At 39.9% G+C, this 15,598-nt stretch overlaps 1 protein-coding gene across 2 annotated transcripts in view; it reads right to left on the bottom strand.

The window, feature by feature from the left end:
• The window catches only part of LOC125455781 (MAPK/MAK/MRK overlapping kinase-like), a 126,023-nt gene that overhangs the window by 26,834 nt on the left and 83,591 nt on the right, over positions 1-15,598 (bottom strand). The gene's annotated exons all lie outside the window — the stretch shown is intronic.

Below are 15,598 nucleotides of genomic sequence, written 5' to 3'. Positions count from 1 at the left end.
AAGTAAGGCAAGGCATAAGTATATGATCCTGTAAGTTCTGAATGAGGCAGACATGTGCAAAAAGGCAAAGCCAAGTCAGTGATGCAGTGAGCATTCAAGCAAGCACACAATGAGAAAAGGTCAAGTCAGTGAGTTAAGAGCCCTGAGATATTGCCTGTTGCACTGCAAGTGATGGATGCTTGTCTCTGTTTGCAGAGTGATCTGGACGAAGGATGCTCATAGGGTTGAGATGTTGGGGAATGCTGGTTTTACTACTATCTGGTAAAAAGCAAACTGCATATATGAGGTGAGATTTGATAACAATGAAATATTAATGCATGCAAATAGGCCTCTTGCTGCTCACTAGCGAGATTTTTTGTGCCATTAAAACTTTGGGTGTAAACCAGAGTTCTCTTGACATCAAGAATCTCATTTTTATAATCTTGCTGTATTTTCCCAACTGACTTGCCATTAACCACCCTCATTCAGGGCTAGGAAATTCCACTCTTGTTTCTTGTCTTGGTAAATTAGAGGACTATAGCGCACATTTGTTTATTTCATAGTTGCATTTCTTGGACATTTGATTTTTTCTTTGTAAGGTGCAATTTTAAATGGTAAATCATTCCCCAGCAGATGGAATATGTATTTGTTTGCTGATGTCTTAGAGCATTTTTTCTGTTTATTAGTCCAGAAGATAAGCTAATTTTGATTTTATTCTGACTAAAATTTAATCAATTCAAGGAGTTCCAATCACATCAAGAATTCTTGAGCATCGATGTGTGAATGTTAGTGTCAGAGTTTAGTGCTTTAAAAGCCTACTGCTAATATTTACTCAGAAAAGTGAATTTAAAATTAAGGAATGAATTACATCCCTGTAATGATGGCACCCTCAAACCAATCATACTTACCAGTGTCTTCAGGACAAATGACTGAACCAGTGAGGCATTGTTTCATTGATAGGAGAGTAAACTTTGGATTGCGCTGGCCTGCTGGTTTGAATAGGTGATCCTGGATGATCCCAGCAACATAATAAGTTTGTATGAGATCAAAAATTGAATTAATTTAAAATAGGCCGGTTAACTGTGGACACTGGCAAAATGGATATCAATTTTAGACTACCGCAATACAGTGGCCCTCAGATGACAGTTGCAAACATGACCGGAGTGTGTGTCAGGAGGGAGGAGAACAGTGACAAAGAAGAGACTACAGAATGCTGTGCAATGTGGACAAGCACTCCTGTATTCCTATCTCGAAATTTTTTTGATTCTTTTTGGCACCAGCCTTAATGTACACCTAATTCTCCTGAATGCAAATGACTGTTGCAGCTACTTTTTAATGAAAGGTGATCGGTTTCGGTGACATATGTCATGAGCATATTTTTGGTGTCTGAGTTATAGCACATAACCCCATGAAATTCACCTTTCTTATATCTGTTTCTGTGTTCCAATTTCTAAGCCCTAAATTTATTTTCTGTTACAAGTTGCCGGTATTCCCTTTCCTGACCACATTTTTATTAATGCCTCTACCTTTTACTTAAACCTTTTTCTCAACCTGGTCTTTTTCTGCACATGTATAATGCCTATTACATGGTATGGCAATTACATTGCCATGATTAGTTATTTCTTCTTCCAATACACTGTGGTGTGTACCTTCACTCCATATATAACAGCAGGCAACTTATCACCACTTTGTCAAGAACAATTAGAGATGGGCAATAACTGCTAGCCTAGCCGGTGACACATGAACCTCATGAACAAAGATAAAAAAGGGTTTCTCTTTTGATTGAATCTTTTACAATAATCTTCCATTATTTTGCACGCTTAACGGGTTGGCCTAGTTATACAAGATCAAACAAATTTTTCAACTATGATACAATCTTTAGTCATCACTTTCTAATATTTAAAACATTAAACTGTTGAAAATATTTCAAGAAGTCAATATTGAGGAGTAATCATATTGCTCAATTTTTCTTTGTGAAATTTCATGTTACTTCTGGCATTTTGCTCCGTTTTGTTAAGTTAATATGACTTATGAAATTTAATAGTGTAAATCTAACTTTATTCAAATTTAGAATCACCCACCACCTCCAGCACATGACATTCATTACTCTTGTATTTTAGTGTCAGATGGTTGCAGTACTGTTTGTTTCTTTAGCGATTGCCTTTTTTTAAATTTTAAGTTTAGAAATAAATTATTGGAAGGAGTTGCTCTCCGTGTTAATGTAGGAATTTCCAGAAGCATATAAAAGAAAATCTTACCTAATTACGACTGGTCATTAGTAGTTTTCCTTAAATACAGATCACATTCTAAGGAATACAAAGATTGAATAGATACTCCTTTTTTTTGGGAGGGATGGTGGTCATGGGAGAGAGACAAAATAAACATGTACATCCAGACATTGTTGTCTTCTAGAAGTGTATCCCTGGGCCAATCATTTCAACTCATTTGTATTAGAACTGTTCTGCTAGTCAAAGGAAAGAATTACTGCTGAATGGAAAATTAAGAAATTTCTTCTCGAGATATTAATATTTGGTTAATCTTAATAGTCAAAGAAATATTTTTCACAACCAGTACACAAAATACATACTATAACTACAAAGCTACAAATGTGAATATTACAGCTGTGCAGTATAGGTCAAAGGTTGTGAATTGGGAAGACCAACAGGAGCAATTACAAATCTTCAGCATGGGGAAAATACATCCTTATCATGATCAATTCCCGTATAAATAGAAAAACATGAAATAACTAAATAAAAGCTGTTCTTCAGTGTTTGAATACTTTTCAGCCCTAATGAAATAAGTAATAAAAGCTCCAAATTAATACTACAAATTCTGGAAGACTAGCTATATCATGGTCTCACAGAATCAATGAAATTATAGAATCCCTAGTGTGGAAGCAGGCCATTTGGTCCATTGAGTCCACACCAACCTTTCTAAATAACATCCCACCCAGAACCAACCCCCTAGCCTATCCCCATAACCCTGTATTTCCCATGGCTGATCCATCTACTCTACACATCCCTAGACACTATGGAAAATTTAGTGCGGCACACCCACCTAACCTGCAGATCTTTGGACTGTAGGTGAAAACTTGAGCTACCCAGAGGAATTTCATGTAGACACGGGATGAATATGCAAACTCCATACAGTCACCCAAGGATGGAATGAAACCCAGGTCTCTGGCACTGTGAGGCAGCAACACTACTCATTAATCCCATTTTTGGTGTTATGTTCAAATGTTTAATATAAATATAGTTCAAAATTTTAGTAATAGGGAAAGATTATGTTGTTTACCCGATTCAGTTGGGACTTTTCTCATTAGTCAAAAAAACTAGAATCAATTGTCTTTGCTATTCAAATAATAGAATAAATTTGAAAAAGCATGTTTGTATCAGGACAAAGCAAATTAAAGTTAAAAGAAAATTTTATACACACAGATAGTACTGCAAACTTAGTACAAAGAATCCAAAAAGCTAACTAAATTTTTGGGCTCAGGGTTATTTAATTGAGAATAAAGTTTGTGATTAAATTAGCTGAACTTCATTAAAGGCTAATGTTTTATTACCAATATCCATAGATTAAATGATCTATTAGCTAATCAATTATTGAAGCAAATGAAAGAAATTGTATTTCTTTTACCAAAAAAGTAGTTGTACATGTTTTCATTTCACTGAAAATGTACCTTCTCTTAATTCCATAAAATGTGATTTATTAAAAATGTGAGATTATTCACCATAGATTTGGAGTCTCTCATTCAACAGCACATCATTTCATAGAGAAAATCTCCTAACACAAACCTTGTGCAGTTAATCTTCCCTATCATTATATATAGTCTTAAGTACATTGGGAGATTGCTGTTGCAAGAATTTGTTTCCCCTTTATTCATTCATGGGATGAGGGAGTCGCTGGCCAGGCAGCATTTATTGCCCATCCCTAATTCCCAGGAGGGCAGTTGAGAGTCAACCACATTGTTGGGGGTCCGGAGTCACATGTAGGCCAAACCAGGCACGTTTGGCAGTTTCCTTTCCTAAAGGACATTAGTGAACTGGATGGCCTTTTCCTGACAGTTGACACTGGATTCATGGTCATCATTAGATTCGTAATTCCACATATTTAGTGAATTCAGATTCCACCATCTGCTGTGGCAGGATTCGAACCTGGGTCCTCAGAGCATTTTCTAGGTCTCTAGGTTAACCGCCCAGTGACAATACCACTAGGCCATTGCCTCCCCATTTTGAAGACTCCATCCAGGAGCTGCTGCAGAACATGCTCACTGATTGGTGGAGTAAAAGTTCATCTTTCTGTATGACATGGGAATGCAGATGTATTTTGTACTTGGTTGGATCCTGATGTGTCCGTGTACTGAGAAGAACAAAGCTTTATTATTCTGATAAGCAGGTTTGAGATTCTTGCTCCCTTATGGATTACAGCAGGGATTTTAGGGAGGATCATCAAACTGACCATAGCACATCGCGACAGGGAGCTGTTCAAGAGGGGGAAGACAAGAAAAATGTAGTTGTAATTGGGATAGTATATTCAGGAAAAGAAAAACAGTGTTGTCTGTGGCCAGAATCGGAATCCTGAAGGCTGTGTTGCCTGCCTGGTGCCTGGGTTTGGGATATCTCTTCTGAGCTGCAGAGAAACTTAGAGCGGGAGCGGAAAGATCCAGTTGATGTGGTCCACGTAGGCATCCATGATAAGTTGGAAGAAGTTATGCTGAAGGAATATGAGCAACTAGGGACCAAATTAGAAAGCACAATCAAAAAGGTAATAATCCACAGATTACTATCTAAACCATGAGCTAAATGGCACAAGGTTAACAGGATTAAAGCAATAAATACATGGCTCAAAGACTGGTATGGAAGAAACAGGCTTGAATTCACGAGACATCGGCACCAGTACTGAATAAGGAGGGAACTGTTCTGATGGGATGGGCTCCACCTGATTCATATTGGGACCACTGTCCTGGCAAATCACCTAACTAGTGCTATGGATACGGCTTTCAACTAAATAGCAGGGGTGCGGGTGGGTTCAGTTGCATGGAAAATTATAAAATCAAAAGGTATACAATGTAGGAATGATGGTTAGTATTGGAGTTCATTGTTACTAGAAAATAAAAGGAAGGGAAAGAATCTGTGAATGTCATATTGTAGGGACAATGTTAGCTATCAAGTTTTCCTACAAACTTAAAGGCTTTGTATCTATTGCAGAAAGCATTTAGAATAAGGTAGACAAACTGATGGTGCAAAGTGAGGTAAACTGGGGTCCCAAGGACTTTGAACTTGTTGGAAAAAAATGGGAAGGGGAATGGAGGGTTTACAAAAGTTTCCAGAAAGAAAATAGTGGAATAGATAGTATGGAAAGAACCAGGAATTTATCTTCAGGTACAGCAGGTAAGGGGAAACTCTTGGGTTGAAGGTTGAGATTCTGCAGTCTTATGTCAGTGATTTAAGTGAGCAGAATGATGCCCTGGTTCAGGCAATGGAGGAGCTTGAAAAGGAAGCTAATCGAAGAGTAACTGCTCTGGTAGAAGACCTGCAGGTATTCAGAGGAATGCTTCAAGGTTGTATTTATAAGCCCTTTATTTTCCAAAGAGGTTTGATAATGACCAAAAAGGACATGGTTTAGAACTTCATGTGAAACCTGCTGTAGTTTAAATATTTGCAAGTAGATCACAGTTTATTTGTAAAACATTCAAGAGTTGATTTTTTTTTTACCATGCAATGTATTGTGATAGTATGTTTATTTCAGGGATTCCAAATACTTCTGGGCATTTTGCAGTTTTTCCTTTGTAAGCTCTTTGGGCATTTCCAACTATACTTTCAAATTAATTAAAGCATTTTAATGTTCAAATATTGTGGCATAAAAGTCATTTAAATGGACCAGTAATCCAGAACCTCAGACAAATTTTCTGGGCACATGGGTTGATCTCCTACCATAGTAGATTGTAAAATTCGAACTCAATAAAATCTGGAATTCAAAGCCAGGCTCGTAATGACATGTAACAACTGCTGGTTACCTTAAAAAAAAACTACCTGTAACTGCTGGCCCAGTTAGTGATGCCTACATTTCATGAATGTAAAAAAGGTATGTTGGTGTTCTGAACTGTTTTGCCACTTGTAATGCTGAGAATTAAAAGGCAATTATTTTCATGGTTTTCCTGCAGTACTTTTTTTCTGGTAAGATAAATTTACCTGTTACATGACAAATAAAAGGTATTCTCCATTTCACTTTAGAAATTAAGTTAACTTTGTCCACTGGTAGTTTATCCGTCTGTATATTATTTGGAAGTCACCAGATTATTTCAAGTTCTTTTTACGATAAGAAAGACTTTTTGTTCCTGATTGATTGTTGTGATCTATCTAGGAATTGAAGATTCTTGTCTGTCTTATGTATCTTTCTCCTCCAGTTCCCTGCTCATTGCTGAATTTAAATCTGGTACCATGGATTCTGAAGATCTAAATCCTCCAACTATGACTGAAAGATGCTAGTGGTACAATATATTATTTGAAGAAAATGGATCATTTTGTCCATTGTGTTTATGACCTCACCAAATTATTTGGCCTGCTTTCAGAACAACTCGCACCATTTCAAGCCTTCAGGACTTCACTTTGTCGAGCATGGGTTCTTTCAGGTCACTGTGTGCATGGACACACATGCATCTACAAATGATGAGGCAGATTAAAAATCTACTTTTCTTTAGCTTGCTTTCTTAAAGTTTACTGACTTTGTGATGTCTTTTGAGGCTGCTGGTATCTTGTTGATTTGCATTGCTTTTCAGCACATAAGCTTTCTAGTCCTCAATTATAGGCTGCTGGCCACTTTTGTTCCTTTCTTTTAAGAAGAACCCATAATTTACGGGCTGTCAGCTTCTCTGTCATGTATTCCTGTTAGGGAACTGGAGCTGGAGCTGGATGAACTTTGGAGCATTCAGGAGGCAGAAGGGGTTATTGAGAGGAGTTACAGGGAGGTAGTCACTCCTCAGGTACAAGAAAAAGGCAGATGGGTCACGGTCAGGGGCCAGAAAGGGAACTGGCAGGCAGTGCAGGGATCCTCTGTGGCCATTCCCCTCAACAATAAGTATACCGTTTTGGATACTGTTGGGGGGGACGACTTACCGGGGAAAGCAGTGGGGCACAGGTCTCTGGTACAGAGTCTGTACCTGCTGCTCAGAAGGGAAGGGGGAAGAGGAGCAGAGCAGCAGTCATTGGGGACTCCATAGTTAGGGGGGACAGATAGGAGGTTCTGTGGGGACGAGAGAGACTCATGGTTGGTGTGTTGCCTCCCAGGTGCCAGGGCTCATGATGTCTCTGATAGTGTTTTTGGGATCCTTAAGGGGGAGGGGGAGCAGCCCCAAGTTGTGGTCCACATAGGTACCAGCGACATAGGCAGGAAGAGATATGGGGATTTAAGGCAGAAATTCAGGGAGCTAGGATGGAAGCTTAGAGTTAGGACGAACAGAGTTATTGTCTCTGGTTTGTTGCCCCTGCCACGTGCTAGTGAGGCGAGGAATAGGGAGAGAGAGAGGAATTGAACACGTGGCTACAGGGATGGTGCAGGAGGGAGGGTTTTGGATTCTTGGATAATTGGGGCTCTTTCTGGGGTAGGTGGGACCTCTACAAGCAGGACGGTCTTCACCTGAACCAGAGGGGTACCAATATCCTGGGGGGGAAATTCGCTAAGGCTGTTCGGGTGGGTTTAAACTAATTCAGCAGGGGGATGGGAACCAAAATTGCAGTTCGAGTATAGAAAAGGTTGAGAGTAAGGAGGTCCGAAATAAAGTTTCAGGGATGCAAGGTGGCACCGGCAAGCAAGAAGTTTGTTTAAGTGTGTCTACTTCAACGCCAGGAGCATCCGGAATAAGCAGCATGGGTTGGTACCTGGGACTTCGATGTTGTGGCCACTTCGGAGACATGGATAGAACAGGGACAGGAATGGTTGTTGCAGGTTCCGGGATTTCAGTAAGAACAGAGAAGAGGGTAAAAGAGGGGGAGGTGTGGCATTGTTGGTCAAGGAAAGTATTCCAGTTGCAGAAAGGATGTTTGGGGACTCGTCAACTGAGGTAGTATGGGCTGAGGTTAGAAACAGGAAAGGAGAAGTCACCCTGTTGGGAGTTTTCTATAGGCCTCCAAATAGTTCCAGAGATGTAGAGGAAAGGGTAGCAAAGATGATTCTTGATAGAAGTGAGAGAGACAGGGTAGTTGTCATGGGGGACCTCAACTTTCCAAATATTGACTGGGAACACTATAGTTCGAGTACTATAGATGGGTCAGTTTTTGTCCAGTGTGTGCAGGAGGGCTTCCTGACACAGTATGTAGATAGGTCAACAAGGGGCGAAGCCACATTGGATTTGGTACTGAGTAATGAGCCCGGCCAGGTGTTAGATTTGGCAGTAGGTGAGCACTTTGGTGATAGCGATCACAATTCTGTTATGTTTACTTTAGTGATGGAAAGGGATAGGTGTATACCACTGGGCAAGAGTTATAACTGGGGGAAAGGCAATTACGATGAGATTAGGCAAGATTTAGAGAGCACAGGATGGGGAAGGAAACTGCAGGAGATGGGCACATTAGAAATGTGGAGCCTATTCAAGGAAAAGCTCCTGTGTGTCCTAGATAAGTATGTACCTGTCAGGCAGGGAGGAAGCTGTAGAGCGCAGGAGCTGTGGTTTACGAAGGAAGTGGAATCTCTGGTCAAGAGGAAGAAGGCGGCTTATGTTAGGATGACATGTGAAGGCTCAGTTAGGGCGCTTGAGGGCTACGAGGTAGCCAAGAAAGACCTAAAGAGAGAGCTCAGAAGAGCCAGGAGGAGACATGAGAAGTTGTTGCAAGATAGGATCAGGGTAAACCCTAAGGCTTTCTATCGGTATTTAAGGAATAAAAGAATGACGAGAGTAAGACTAGGGCCAATCAAGGATAGTAGTGGGAAGTTGTGTGTGGAGTCAGAGGAGATAGGGGAAGCACTAAATGAATATTTTTTGACAATATTCACTCTAGAAAACGACAATGTTGTCGAGGAGAATACTGAGATACAGGCTACTAGACTAGATGGGATTGAGGTTCACAAGGAAGAGGTATTAGAAATCCTACTGAGTGTGAAAATAGGTAAGTCCCCTGGGCCAGATGGGATTTATCCTAGGATCCTCCGGGAAGCCAGGGAGGAGATTGCCGAGCCTTTGGCACTGATCTTTAACCCGTCATTGTCTACAGGAATAGTGCCAGAAGGCTGGAGGACAGCAAATGCGGTTCCCCTGTTCAAGAAGGGGAGTAGAGACAACCCTGGATAATTATAGACCAGTGAGCCTTATCTCAGTTGTTGGTAAAGTGTTGGAAAAGGTTATAAGAGATAGGATTTATCATCATCTAGAAAAGAATAATGTGATTAGGGATAGTCAGCACGGTTTTGTGAAGGGTAGGTCGTGCCTCACAAACCTTATTGAGTTCTTTGAGAAGGTGACCAAACAGGTAGATGAGAGTAAACCGGTTGATGTATATGGATTTCAGCAAGGCGTTCGATAAGGTTCCCCACAGTAGGCAATTGTACAAAATGCGGAGGAATGGGATTGCGGGAGATATAGCAGTTTGGATCAGAAATTGGCTTGCTGAAAGAAGACAGAGGGTGGTGGTTGATGGGAAATGTTCAACCTGGAGACCACTTACTAGTGGTGTACCGCAAGGGTCGGTGATGGGTCCACTGCTGTTTGTCATTTTTATAAATGACCTGGATGAGGGCGTAGAAGGATGGGTTAGTAAATTTGCAGACAACACTAAGGTCGGTGGAGTTGTGGATAGTGACGAAGGATGTTGTAGGTTGCAGAGAGACATAGATAAGCTGCAGAGCTGGGCTGAGAGGTGGCAAATGGAGTTTAATGCGAACAAGTGTGAGGTGATGCACTTTGGTAGGAGTAACCAGAAGGCAAAGTACTGGGCTAATGGTAAGATTCTTGGTAGTGTAGATGAGCAGAGAGATCTCGGTGTCCATGTACACAGCTCCTTGAAATTTGCCACCCAGGTTGACAGGGTTGTTAAGAAGGCATACAGTGTTTTAGCTTTTATTAATAGAGGGATCGAGTTCTGGAACCATGAGGTTATGCTGCAGCTGTACAAAACTCTGGTGCAGCCACACTTGGAGTATTGCGTATAGTTCCGATCACCGCATTATAAGAAGGATGTAGAAGCTTTGTAAAGGGTGCAGACGAGATTTACTAGGATGTTGCCTGGTATGGAGGGAAGGTCTTACGAGGAAAGGCTGAGAGACTTGAGGCTGTTTTCATTAGAGAGAAGAAGGTTGAGAGGTGACTTAATTGAGACATGTAAGATAATCAGAGGGTTAGATAGGGTGGATAGGGAGAGCCTTTTTCCTAGGATGGTGACAGCGAGCACGAGGGGGCATAGATCTAAATTGAGGGATGAAAGATAGAGGACAGATGTCAGAGGTAGTTTCTATACTGAGAGAGTCGTAAGGGTATGGAACGCTTTGCCTACAACGGTAGTAGATTTGCCAACTTTAAGTACATTTAAGTCGTCATTGGACAAGCATATGGACGTACTTGGAATATAGGTTAGATGGGCTTCAGATTGGCATGACAGGTCGGCACAACATCGAGGGCCAAAAGGCCTGTACTGTGCTGCAATGTTCTCTGTTCTAAGTACGAGAAGGGAAATGATCAATGCCGGACTGAGTGTATTGTACTGAAAAGTACACAGCATACAAAACAAGGTAATTGAGATTGTAATGCGAATTGAAATTGATGGTATGATGTTGTGAGCATCTCAGAGACGTGGCAGCAAGGGGATCGGGGCCGGGGTAACTGAATATTCATGGATATATGTCCTATTGAAAGGTTAGGCAGATAGGCAGGGGGCAGAGTTTTAATTCGTAAGAAATGAAACTAAATTGATAACAATAAGTGTTATTAGTCAAAGGACACAGAATCTGTTGAGAATCGAAAATTGAGGAATTACAAAGGGAAAAAGACCCCAATGGGAATTACATACAGACAACCTACCAGTAGACAGGATGTGGGGAAGAACATAGATCAGGAAATTGAAAAGGCCTTAAGAAAGGCACTATTACAGTCATCATGGGGGATTTCAATGTGCAAGTGAACTGGGAAAATCAGATTGGTAGTGGATCCCAAGAAATTTGCGAAATATCTGTGAGATTATTTTTGCAGCAGTTTTCATAGTGCCCACTAGGGAACAGGAAACTCTGGATTTGGTGATATGTAATGAGGCAGACTTGATTATGAAGCTTAAGGTGAAGGGCAGTGATCATAATATGACAGAATTCACCCTGCCAATTTAAGAAGGACAACCAGATGTAATGGTATTACTATTGAGTAAAGGTAGCTACAAAGTCATGAGTGAGATGATGGTCAGAGTTGGAAGGGGAGCCTAGGAAGGAAGACAGTGGAGCAACAATGGCAGGTGTTTCTGGGGATAATTTGGGAGGTACAGCAGAAATTCATTCCAAGGAATAAGAAACATACTAACAGGCCAATGAGGCATCCATGGCTGACAAAGGAAGTCAGAGACATCATATAAGCAAAAGTAAAATCATACAATGTGGTGATGATTAGCAGGAAGCCAGAGGATTGGGAAGCTTTAAGAATCAGCGAGGACAACTAAAAAAAATGATGGGGAGAGAGATGAAGTGAGGGCAAGAAAGGCATTAATGTAAAAGAAGACTGCATGAGTTATTTTAGATATATGAAAAATAAAAGAGAAGCAAGATTAGACATTGGGCAAAGTAGGGCTGGGTCATCATGGCTTCATCAAGTGGAGGTAATACTTGATAAATATTTGAAGAGGAAACAATTAAGTTAGACAAAGGTGGTTCAGCGGACATAATCTGTTTCGATTTCCAGAAGGCTTTTGACAAGGTGCTGTACAGGAGGCTGCTAAATAAGGATCCAACATTAAATTTGATCCCACAATTCCACAATATTTTTTACATAGTCCCAAATATTCCAACAATTACACTGATAACCAATCAAATCCAGTGTGATGTACGTCCACTTGGTGAAAGGTGAACATTCATACATAAAAAGAATGTGTCTGTTCCAACTTAACAAAACAGGCAACATCCATTTTCTGGTTCATTCCTCAGGGCAATGCCTTGCCCAAATTCAGCCAGCCTGGATAAATTTTAAACAAAGTTTAGAGTTAATTGGCAGTCATCATCTAACAGGTGCGTGCTCCATGGCAACACCTGCACCACAGTCTACCTGTTAATCAATCAGCACTCTCTTTCAAACAGTAGAGAGTGTTGTTCACCCTTACATTGGTAGTCTCGTGAATGAGTTCTGATGAGCAAAAGACAAAAATCTACGACAAAATATGCCTCTTTTCAGTAGTATACAAGCTTTCCACTACTGAATTTAACATTTTAAAAATAATACTCAGATCTATCCTTCCTTGGTTTAAAATTTGTAGTTACCTAAGTTGAAATCCATTTGCCATTGTTTTTGCTTTACTCACATGCTGACTAACCAGTATTTATTGCCAATCCCTTGTTGCACTTACAGTAGTGTGAACAGCCTTCTTGACTGGCTGCAGTCCCCAATGCCATTGTGATTTCTGACATTCTGCAGTAGTTTTATGGTCACCATTATTTGAATTCAAATTCCACCATCTGCCGTGACAGGATTCTGCCGTGACAGGATTTAAACGCTGGTCCCCAGAAAGTTAGTTGAGTTTCTGAATTTACAGCAAGAATGCTACTAGACTATCACCTCCATCAAACAAGCTATTAATATCTTTTTGTAATTTTACACCTCTATCTTTGCTATTTAATACACCGTCAGTCCTTGTGACATCTGCAAACTTGGATATATGGCGCTATATTATCTATGTTATTAACGAACAAATGAATAATTGAGGCCTCAGCACACATCTGTGTTGGATACTATTAATGACTATTTTGAACAGAATACATACTCACTATCAGTATTCTTTTGAGGCCTTGAAAATCATGAAATGTTTTCATAGAGCAAACAAAGTGTTTGCACTTAAGGGGAACAGTAAGACAATAAAAATTGGTCACAAACAAATCAAATAAAGAATTCAAAAGAAAACAATTTTTTAAACCCAGAGTGCAGTGGGAATATGGAACTCTAAAACACTAAGAAATTAAGGGGAACACTACAGGTGCTATAAAAGAAGATCTCTCAAGCCGACATGCCCAACATCGAGGCACAAATTACTCTGATGCTCTGTTGGTCAGGACTTGTTCTGCCCATCTGTTGGACACTAGACTCCTAAAGGAGCTTCACTACTTTGAGCTCTGTTGTGGCAGAAGTCTCACACAAAGCCAGCAAAAATGCTTAAATTATATCCTCAAAGTATTCCTGAAGTGGTTAATTATCCCAGCCAACTCTCGGGAGGACTTGCACCATGACCGGATAAATTGCAAAAAGTTCATTAGGAAGGAATCAACCACAACTTCATCAGGAATCACAAGGTTCAGGTATTGCAAACTGCACACAAAGAGTGAAACAACTTTTCCACCCAACCCTTTACCACCTGCTCTGAATAGTCTAGACATAAAAGCAACGCAAAACCCATCAAACCATAGTGAAGGCAAGTCATCTCCAATTCTGAAGGGGGAGCAGAAACTGCAGATGCTGTTAAATCTGAGATAACAAGGTGTAGAGCTGGATGAACACAGCAGGCCAAGCAGCATCAGAGGAGCAGGAAGGCTGATGTTTTGGGCCCAGACCCTTCTTTTCTGAAGAAGGGGCTAGGCTGAAACATCAGCCTTCCTGCTCCTCTGATGCTGCTTGGCCTGCTGTGTTCATCCAGCTCTACACCTTGTTATCTCTTATCTTCAATTTGGAAGGACTGCTTAAGAAGAAAAGAAAACAGAAAGGGCTATGCTTATAGAATTGGTTGAAAAAGGATAAGAAATCTCAAGTGGAACATTAGTTGCAGCATGTGTTTGTTAATTAGAATTTGCTGTTTCTGTGTGGTATTTCCTGTTTAACTCTACGCAACTTTTTCATTGTACATTCAATCTCCTAACCAGGTGGATATTTGCCTTCATATTCATTAGCTTTGAATTTTGCTAACTGTCTCTATTATGGATCTTACTTCCAGATTACCATACAACCTTATCAAGAAAATCCACACATCTTCAGTAAACATTGCCTGCCCTTTAGAAACTGTGTAATGGCAATCTGCAATTACCCCCAATTTCTCTCGTGTTTCGTCATTTTCCTTTATCACAATAGATAATTGTTCTTATTACAAAAGGTTACCACAACTAATTTTAGATATGCAGATTTATTTTCCTGGTTTCATTAAACCCCTTCAAAAATAATAAGATTTACAACTTTTTAAATCTAAGGACAGCTTTTAAATTAGTTGAGTTTTGGAAGGTTATAGCTAAAGCTACAGTTATCTACTTGCTTTAAAACAATGGGTGGAAATCATTAAATTCTGAGGTTTTTGGCTATCTCAGAGCCATTATTTTTTCAAATATTATTTTCCTGTCTATATTAATTTCAATGAGTTCCAGTCCTTGAATCATTATTAACTTTCCTGGGACGTCAATTATATGTAATCCTTTCCCTCTACTGCCACAAATTATTAAAGAAGTCTGCCATTTCCTCATTTTGTTCTAAAGCACCCATGTGAGTCTTGACTACTCTTTTTTCTTATGTAATTATTATGATGTTTCTGCTTCTGCAAACTATACATATGTATAGCAGGAAATATGCACATGTAAACGCCTGTAAAGGATAAGAGTACACTCAGTTACACAATGCTCTCAGATGAAAACAAATCAGTTGGACCATTACCCCAGTACCATACCTTAGAAACAGAGAACATGGGAGGAGGAGTTTGGCCCTTTGAGCTTCCTCTGCTATTCAATAAAACCATGGTTGATCATCCAACACAGTACCCTGTTCCCACTTTCTCGTCATACCATTTGATCCCTTTAGTCCTTAAGAACTACATTTAACTCCTTCTTGAGAACATTCAATGTTTTGGCCTGAACCACCTTCTGTCGCAGAGAATTCTAGAGGCTCACCATTCTCTGGGTGAAGAGATTTCTCCTCATCTTAGTCCTAAATAGCCCACTCCATATTCTTAAACTGTGACCCTGGTTCTGGAAGTATAATTTAGTGTTAAGTACCTTATCTTAAGGAGAAGTTAAAGGATAAAGTAAACTGTACCAAAAAATTCAGTTTGTACATGCATGATTGGTGTGATTATTCATCTTCATTTGCATATAGATATTGAAATCTTGTGGATTTCTTGTTAATTCATGTTTCAGCAATGAAGACAAAATGAAAATAGCTGCATTGCCTTGTAATCTGCAAACAGAGGTAAGAATGGCAGTGGATTCTAATGGAAACAATTTGAAGGTGTTAATGTTCCTACACTTTTCCAGGTTAAGTTAGCTGGTTACCCATGGCATGTACACTTTTATTCAAATAACTGAAGTATGAGAAGAGAAGCAGTATACCACTGGTGATTGAAATCAATAAACTGGAGTTCTGACAGTGAAATCATTTCTAACCTGAACAGTGATAATGGCAATTACAGATGCTGGAGGATCCAAGACAACAAAGTGTGGAGCTGGATGAACACAGCATCTTAGGAGCTCTTGG

This window comes from Stegostoma tigrinum, chromosome 10 (assembly GCF_030684315.1).
Source record: "Stegostoma tigrinum isolate sSteTig4 chromosome 10, sSteTig4.hap1, whole genome shotgun sequence".
Taxonomy (NCBI): domain Eukaryota; kingdom Metazoa; phylum Chordata; class Chondrichthyes; order Orectolobiformes; family Stegostomatidae; genus Stegostoma; species Stegostoma tigrinum.
Note: the sequence above shows the minus strand (reverse complement) of the source record. Positions and strands in the feature narration are given on the sequence as shown.